This window comes from Mus pahari, chromosome 17, assembly GCF_900095145.1.
Source record: "Mus pahari chromosome 17, PAHARI_EIJ_v1.1, whole genome shotgun sequence".
NCBI classification, from domain to species: domain Eukaryota; kingdom Metazoa; phylum Chordata; class Mammalia; order Rodentia; family Muridae; genus Mus; species Mus pahari.
This window is the reverse complement of record NC_034606.1, coordinates 62,196,607-62,205,601: the sequence shown is the minus strand read 5'-3', so window position 1 is coordinate 62,205,601 and position 8,995 is coordinate 62,196,607. Positions and strand designations below refer to the sequence as shown.

General features: G+C 47.7%; 1 pseudogene; it reads left to right on the top strand.

Moving 5' to 3' along the window:
- The first annotated feature begins 378 nt into the window (after positions 1-378).
- The window catches only part of LOC110334553, a 55,771-nt pseudogene continuing 47,154 nt past the window's right edge, over positions 379-8,995 (top strand).

Below are 8,995 nucleotides of genomic sequence, written 5' to 3'. Positions count from 1 at the left end.
GAGACCCCCAACTTCTCAGTCCCTGATACCATCCATGGTGGCTCTCCCACTAATGGTGTATGGGCCTCTGAAAAAGGGCAATCAGGCTATGCAATATTGGCCCTTCTCTTTGGCTGACTTGTACAACTGGAATGCCAAACCCCCACCCCCTTCCAAGGGGCAGATTAATCTCTTTGAGTCTGTTTAATTTATAATGCAGGAAGCTAGAAACCAGAAAGAATACCCCTTGGACACGGGGGCACCATCGACTGACCAGGCTGTCGTGGACAGCGGGCTTTCCCTGACTAGACCTGACTGGGATTTTAATATGGCAAAAGGTAAGGGGCACCTAAAGGTCCACCACCAGACTCCACTAGCAGGTCTCAGGGGGGCTGCATGATGACCCACAAATTTGACCAAGGTACGTGAGGTTAAGCAGAGACCAGATGCCCAAGCCTCCCCAGTGTCTGTGCACCAATATCTGATGTTGAGGGAGGTCCAGGATGCAATCAGGCCCCACATTACCAGGCTCCTGGAACAATGGATCCTGTGGAAGTGCCAATCAGCTTGGAATACTCCCCTCCTGCCTGTGAAGAAACCTGGGGCCCAAGACTAAGGAGGACTGTCTAGAGGGGACTAAACGCCTCTTGGAGGAGCTGGGAGGATTGAGATACATAGCCCTGGCCAAGAAGGCCCAAATCAGCCAGAGAAAAGTAAGTCATCTGGGTGACATGCTGAAAGATAGCCAGTGCTGGTTCAAAAGGAGGCCGTCCTGTGCATCCCTCCTCTGCAGAGCTCCAAGCAGGCATGGGAATTCCTAGGTTCGGCTAGGTTCTGCCAGCTATGGATCCCAAGATTTGTTGCATTGGGTGCCCCCCATCCCTGACTAAAAACAGACAGCTGTTCCATTGGTAAGAAGAAGAGCAACAGACTTTTAACGCAATTAAGCAGGCTCTGCTCAAGATCCCTGCACTAGGACTGCCTGATGCCAGTAGACCGTTCCACCTTTATGTGGCTGAGAACAGGGGGCTAGCCAAGGGGGTGCTCATTCAGCGGCTGGACCCTTGGAAGCACCCAGTTGCCTATCTGTCAAAAAATTAGACCCTGTCACTGCTGGGTGGCCTGCCTGCCTATGGATAGTTGCCCAGTTCTAGTTGCTGATAAATTGACTCTGAGGCAGAACCTGACTGTGACATGCTTTGGAGAGTTTTGTTCACCAGCTCCTGGATCGATGGCGGGCCAACGCCTGCATGACTCATTATCAGACTCTGTTGCTAAATTCAGATCGGGTGACCTTTACATCACCAGTGGCTCTCAACCTGGTCACTCTGTTACCTGACCTGGACCTCAACCTGCCAGCTCATGATTGCCAGCAGATTCAGGCTGAGAACCAGGGATGGCTAAAGGACCTGTCAGATCGGCTGCTCCCTGATGCCAAGGCAACCTGGTTCACTGATGGCAGCAGCTACCTGGTGGAGGGACAATGCAAGGCAGGGGCCACCATTGTGGACAGACGCCAGGTGGTCTGGGCAGAACCGCATCCTCTGGGAATGGCAGCCTAAAAGGCAGAACTGATAGCTCTGACCAAAGCCTTAGACCTGGGGACAGGCAAAAAGATCAATGTCTACACAGATAGCAGGTGTGCCTTTGCCCCAGCCCACGTCCACGAGGCTATATACCAAGAGAGAGGGAACAGAAATAAACAAGCAGGAAATCTTGGATCTGATGAGGCCAGCAACTGTGAGTATCATTCATTGCCCAAGATGTTAGAAGGAAGAGACTCAGTGGCTCAAGGCAATAACCAGGCAGATCAAGTGGCCCAAGGCGTGGCTATGCAGGAGCCTATCCTGGTCATGGGCCTGCAAGAAACACCTGCTGGGAAATGGAACTGGAATAAGGGATGCCTTCACTTAAATACATGAAAAAAAAAAAAAAAAAAAAAAAAGGACCCAGATTGCTAGCCACCCCACCAACTATTACCAAGAGAAGGAAGGACAATGGCACACACAAGAAGGGAGAACTATACTCCCCAGGAAGCAAGCAAAAGACTTACTAGGCCAAATGCACAGATGGACTCATTTAGGGGATAAAAAGCTTGTCCAAGCAGTTAAGAGACCTAATGTGTATATATATATATCTATCTCAGGTTCTGGGCCAGAAAGATAGAACAGTGTAAGGAATGCCAGCAAGTGAGTGCTTATGCAGCCAAGACCTGGGGGAGAACGCCCTGGAGTGTATTGGGAGGTCGATTTTACAGAAGTTAAGGCAGGAAAATATGGTTACAAATACCTTCTAGTGTTTGTAGATGTTTTCCGTGGGTGGGTTGAGACATTCCCCACCAAGCAGGAAATAGCTTCTGTGGTAGCTAAGGAGATATTAGAAGAAAATGTTCCAGAGGTTAGGTGTGCCCAAGGTAACTGGACTGGACGATGGTCCTGCTTTTGCTTCTTAGGGAAGTCAGGGATTGGCAGAGAGATTGGGGACTAATTGGAAGCTCCATTGTGTGTACTGTCTCCAGAGCTCAGGGCAGGTAGTGAGAATAAACAGAACCCCTACAAGAGACCTTGACTAAATTGACCTTGGAGACTGGCCCGGACTGGTTAGCACCCCTCCCCTTGGCCCTGAACACCCCCTACCATTTTAACCTGACCCCTTTTGAGATCCTGTTTGGTACTCCAACTCCCTTGGTGTCTACTGGGCCCTCCTAGAAAGTATCGCACAATATGAGATAAGGCCCAAAGCTGTCTGCCTTAAATGCTCCAGGGATGCCAGAGACCCCTCGGTGCTTCCAGACTGATGGCTGGATCTATGTAAGGAGACATCGGGCACAGTCGCTGGAACCCCGATGGAAGGGACCTTCCTGGCGCTGCTAGTCACTCCTATAGCCCTCAAGGTGGACAGTATTTTGGCCTGAGTGCATGCTTCCCATGTGAAAACTGCAGATGCCCCGCTCCCCAGAGACCCCTGCTGGATGGTACAGAAGATGGACAATCTGCTCAAACTCAAGATCACTCGATCTTGATCATGACTGTGTGGTGGTATCTTTAGATTCTGGTTCCTTCCCCCCATCCTATGTGCCCATCTGCCAAACCTGTTACAGCACTCACTGTTTCTCTTCTGTTGGGATTGGGAGTGGCCCGGGCAGCTACCAGGACCTTTGCTTGGTCTTAACAAGGAGAAAATTATGAAAGTCTAAGGGGCAGCCATTGATTTAGATGTAGACGAAGTAGAAACTTCCATCTGTCACCTTAAAGAATCACTGACTTCAGAAGTAATACTTCAGAGTAGGGCTGGGCAGTGGTGGAGCACACCTTTAATTCCAGCACTTGGAGGCAGAAGCAGGTGGATCTCTGAGTTCGAGGCCAGCCTGGTCTACAGAGTGAGTTCTATGACAGCCAGGGCTATACAGAAAAACCCTGTCTTGAAAAAAGAAATACTGCAGAATAGGAGGGCTATGTGCTGCCTTAGCTGTGGAGTATCGCTTTTATATAGACCTTTCTGGGGTTGTTAAAGACTCAATGGCCAAGGTGAGAGAAGGGCTAGCCAAGCGGAAGAAAGAGAGAAAAGAGAGTCGGGGCTTGTTCAAGTCTTGGTTTAACTCCTCCCCTTGGTTAACCAACCTCATATCCACTTTGTTAGGACCCCTAATTGTTCTCCTGCTGTTGTTGACTTTTGGCCCCTACATTTTGAACTGCTTGGTTGCTTTTGTTAAGGAGCACATAGGTACAATACAGCTAGTGATCTTAAAGCAGAAAACACAAAGAACTAGATACAGAAGACCAGGAGTATGAGATATCAGAATGCCAGCAATAACTTCAGGATTGAAGCTTGCACAAAGAAAAGGGGGGAATGAAGAGGTCAGCTCAGAGCTTTGGGATTTTCCAAAATTCCACTGGACTCCCCCCCCCCCTCCTGGAAGAGACAGGTCAGAGAGCATGTAGGCCAGAAAGGAAAGGCTGAGTAAGCCCCTACTACCTCATTTCCTAAAGACCAATAATATTGTGTCTAGTTGCTGATGCTCTATTCTGCCCCTGGATACCATGATGCTCTATTCTGCCCCTGGATACCATATAAAAATTTCCTGAATGGGCCTCTCCTTTGGGTCTGGGATGACCCCAGTGCACTGGAACAATAAATTTCTCTTGCTTTTTGCATCGATTCTGGCTCCAAGTGGTTCATTCAGGGAGTCCCCTGTAAGCTAAGGCTCACAAGAGTCGTACAGTCTCATCGTACAAGACGAGGGAAAAGAGCAAACTGCTCCAATAGAAGCGACGCACAGAGTGGAATGGTGGCACAGGATGCAGGGAGCATCCTAGAGAGATGAGTGATGGACTTGGAGGCAGCTCAGTCCTTTTTTGGGTCTGTCCTGGGACTTCATTTTATCCAGTACAGTGTGTAGTAAGTGAAGAATGGTGTAAAGCCGGTGGGCTGTTGTGTAGAGCGTGATCTTCCAGTATACAGGACCTCACCTGGCTGGTCAAGAGGGTCCACGAGCTTGTGCATGTGTAGATATCAGGTTTGGTCTGAAGAAGATTTTGATCAGAATAGCTGAGTGCACAGGTGGGGTTACCAGAGGTCCACATCCAGCACCAGCCACTGGGAGTTCCTTTCCTAACAGTGACAGCTGCCCTGGCACCCAAAGGCTCTGCAGCGGAGTGCAAACACAGAGGGGTCACCTGTCTGGTGACTTTGATGTAAAGAATAAGGAAATGCCAGGAAGCCTTTCTTGGGGGCAATCCTGGTCACCTGAACCCCCTCTTCCTCTCCAACAGTGAGTGTCCTGTGTGTCATAGAGGCACTCGCTAGTGCTTATCATCTGCCTCACCAGCTCCCCTAAGTTTCAATGTTATAGGGGGTCTCTCACTCACTTCCTGCTGGCCTCTTTCTAAAGACCCATCTCTTAAAGGGCACAGGAAGTTTGAGTGCAAATGGAAGACTCCATACGGCTTTTATGTGGGGACAACCCCTTATTGCTTACATCAAATAATGTCAGAGAAGCCCAGAATGGTGGAGCAGGTCTCAAATCTCAGCTGCTCCAAAGACAGCAGCAAGAGGATCAGAAGCCGAAAGCCTGCCTGAGCTACAGAGTGAGTTATGGGCCTGTCTGGGCAACTGAAACGGATGTGTTTATAAAAAGATAGAGAAATATAAGATATGTTCTATGAAGGTGTGGTGAGGTATGGGGGAAGGGAACACCTGAGGGTATAGAATAGAATAGTTTATTCAGGGCATGTGGAGGGGAGTCAAGAGGGTAGTAGAGGCAGAGAAAGGCAGAGATAAGGAGAGAGTAGAGAAGTAGAGGCCAGCAATGACCACGTGGAGAGATTGGGGAAGGGAATGGGGAGAGAGGGTGAATAAGTGGAAGCAAGAGAGCAAGAGAGAAAGGAGCAGGCAGACAGCCCCTTTTATAGTGGATCAGGCCTACGTGGCTGTTGCCAGGTAACTGTGGGGCGGAGCTTAGATAGAATGCTAACAAAATCCCTATCTGAGAATAACCAGTCAAGAAAGGGCTGAGGATAAAGCTTGGTGGCTAAGAGCTCCGCCCATGAGCATAGGCTCATTCTCAGAACTCTGAAGAAACAACCAAACGGCAGCAAAAACCTCTTATGGTAGGGCCTGCTCGACAGTTTTGGAAACTGCTGAGCACCGGGTGTAATGACCTCAAGGAGTTTAGCCAACTTTGTTTCACCTGGTTACACTCAAAGACCATTCATCTCTGAGTGAGTTTCTTAAACTCTGATGCTGTAAATGAAATCCTTAATGTAGCAATGGTGAGAGGGAGCCCTTCAAGTGATTAGGTCTTGACCTCTCCATGCTCCTGAAAACATTAGTGCCATTCCCAGTTGGTGAGTTATCCCAGTCGAGGCAGATGGATGAGTCTGACACCAATCTCTCTTTCTCTCTCTCTCCTTCCCTCCTTCCCCCTTCCTCCCTCCCTGCCCCCTCCTCTCCTCTTCTCTCCCCTCCCCTCCTCCTCCCCTCTCTGTCTACACACACATATACCCCTCCTGTGTGCTGTGAAAATGTGAGCTTTGTTTTGTTTTGAAAGCAGCTTGTTAATCTTCATGACTTTGTACTTTCATTTCTTATTGTAGGCACTCAAATGGAGGCTCCTAATTATAGAGGTAAACCCATGTGCAGACAGCTTTTAAAAAATTAATGTTTAATTTTGAGGTTGACTTCCATCAGCCACAATAGGCCAGTGTTTTATTTATGCCCCATGGCTGATCAAAAGCTTGTGCATTGCAGGGTCGGGAGAAGTCTGAGCTCTTCATATCATTTTGGTTTTGTCTGCTCATATTTGTATCTAGATGCGACTGCCACCTCAAGCGTACAAGATTTTCTCCAAGGCATAGTGGTGTTTGTTTGGGACTAGCTTCCTGAGGGGATTGAATCCTGCCATGGGAACACATCTGCATACACACAGTCAAACGGCTATGTGTGTGAGGCCCCCATCTCCTCGGAATGGGGAGGAGCCCATGAGCTATTTTGAAACAGTTCTCCTTGGTCAGACTGGTGTCAGTCTGAGGCTGAGAAGCCAGTTGTTGGGGCAGATGTTCCACTGGAGCATCTTCCACAGCGGGCTTTGGTAGCATCGGCATAGGCTAGCAGGCTAGCAGAGCTGTTGTCATCAGATAATCGTGGGTAAGAACTCAGCCCTACCTTCATAGCTTCCTGGCTTATTTACTTAAAAAATATATATATATTTATTATGTATACAGCATTCTGCCTGCATGTGTGCCTGCAGGCCAGAAGAGGGCACCAGACCTCATCACAGATGGCCATGAGCCACCACATGGTTGCTGGGAATTGAACTCAGGACCTTTGGAAGAGCAGCCAGTGCTCTTAACCTCTGAGCCATCTCTCCAGTCCTTAAGATTTATTTATTTAACGTATTATGAGTATTATGTATATGAATACACTGTTGCTGTCTTCAGACACACCAGAAGATGGCATCGCATACCATTACAGATGGTTGTGAACCACCACGTGGTTGCTGGGAATTGAACTCAGGACCTTTGGAAGAGCAGCCAGTGCTCTTAACCTCTGAGCCATCTCTCCAGTCCTTAAGATTTATTTATTTAACGTATTATGAGTATTATGTATATGAATACACTGTTGCTGTCTTCAGACACACCAGAAGATGGCATCGCATACCATTACAGATGGTTGTGAACCACCACGTGGTTGCTGGGAATTGAACTCAGGACCTTTGGAAGAACAGTCAGTGCTCTTAGTCGCTGAGCCATCTCTCTCTCCAGCCTGGCTTATTGACTTTAACAAATATAATTGACCTAAATGACTCCATTTTGACTCTGGCAACTTTTATATTTCTTTCACATTATGCTCTGTATATCCACTTGAAGTAGTGATTATTAACTCTGAGATACAGCAATTTGGAAGACAGGAAAGTATGTCTGTCTGTCTTCTGCTTGGGGAAGAAATTTCCACTTTTTCTTAGAAATCACTGGAGTATCCAGGGCAGCCTACGTAAGGTGACTGTTTTGAAGTCACCTTTTTTTGTGTGTATTTAGAGTTAACTTCTTTGACATTAGTACAGACAATTATAGACACAAGTTCTGATACTTTCCTATATACAAAGCTTACAAAGACAAAGAGTAGTATATTAGATATTTTGAAACAATCATCTTTGATCCATGATGTACCAATTCCATTCAGAGAAGTATTTATTATGAACTCGTTCTAGAAAGTTCTTTAGGAATCAATGGGCTCATGAGTGGAGGTCCCAGGTGAGGCCTGGATCCCCAGATCCTTGGGTTTCCACAATATGTTTACAAACTTGCCTTGCCCGTACACAATCTGATTCTTGTTTAATTAATACTGCTATCTCCACAGAGTTATCTCTAACACTCAGAGCTCAGTGAAGAGCCAGAGTGCTTCCCAGCCATCCCACTCTGACTGCAGGCCTCAAGGCCTACGTTCTTCTCAATTGTGGTAAAAGCACTTGGCCTGCGGAACACCATGTGGTTGAGAGCTAAGACTGTTTCCTTGAGTAGCTTTGAACCTGTACCGCTGTCTTGCTATCTGCCACACCCTGGGCTTGAGAACCAACCTTCAGTTGATGAATTCCTTCTTTTTTATCCCCTGAACATCTGCTGGTGGGTTTATCATTCAAAGGGGGACTGCTTGCTCAAGCCATTTCAAGGTGTCGTGTCAGTGCCCAAGACTGACTGTGACCCTAACTGGTTAGAAGCATTTTCCTATGGTGAATAAAGTTGCTTTTGGTTTAATTCTGACTTGAGCAGTCATCTCATTATTTGTACCTCGTGACCCCAACACTCAGATTTCTTTTAAAAGGAAACACTGCTCCACTGACCAATGGAAACAATCTATACCGTGTCCTTTCGCCTTGTCCCATGAACACCCGAGGTAGTTTTTACCATCGTCCAGGTGTGGTCACTGCTGTTGGTTTGTGGGTTACACTCGTCTCATTCAGGACCTAAGGAGCACGCCTTACTGCAGTGTGGAAAGAGAGAGCATCCGGTGGAGCAACGGACAGGAAGGGCTTCTCAGTAAACCGCACTGGGGCTTGGGAGGCAGGGTACGGGCCAGGAAATCTTTCTTGTTCCACTACAACACAACTTGGGTGACACATCTTGGGGAACACTTTTGTACTGGCTGGGTTTATGGTCAACTTGACACAAGCTGGAGTTATTACAAAGAAAGGAGGCTTCCTTGAGGAAAGGCCTCCACGAGATCCAGCTGTAAGACATTTTCTCAATTAATGATCAAGGAGGGGAGGGCCCAGCCCATTGTGGGTGGTGCCATCCCTGGGTAGGTAGTCCTGGGTTTTATAAGAAAGCAAGCTGAGTAAGCCAGTAAGTAACATCCTTCCATGGCCTCTGCATCAGCTCCTGCTTCCTGACCTACTTGAGTTCCAGTCCTGACTTCCTTTGGTAATGAACAGCAATGTGGAAGTGCAAGCTGAATAAACCCTTTCCTCCCCAACTTGCTGCTGCTGCTGCTGCTGCTGCTGCTTCTTCTTCTTCTTCTT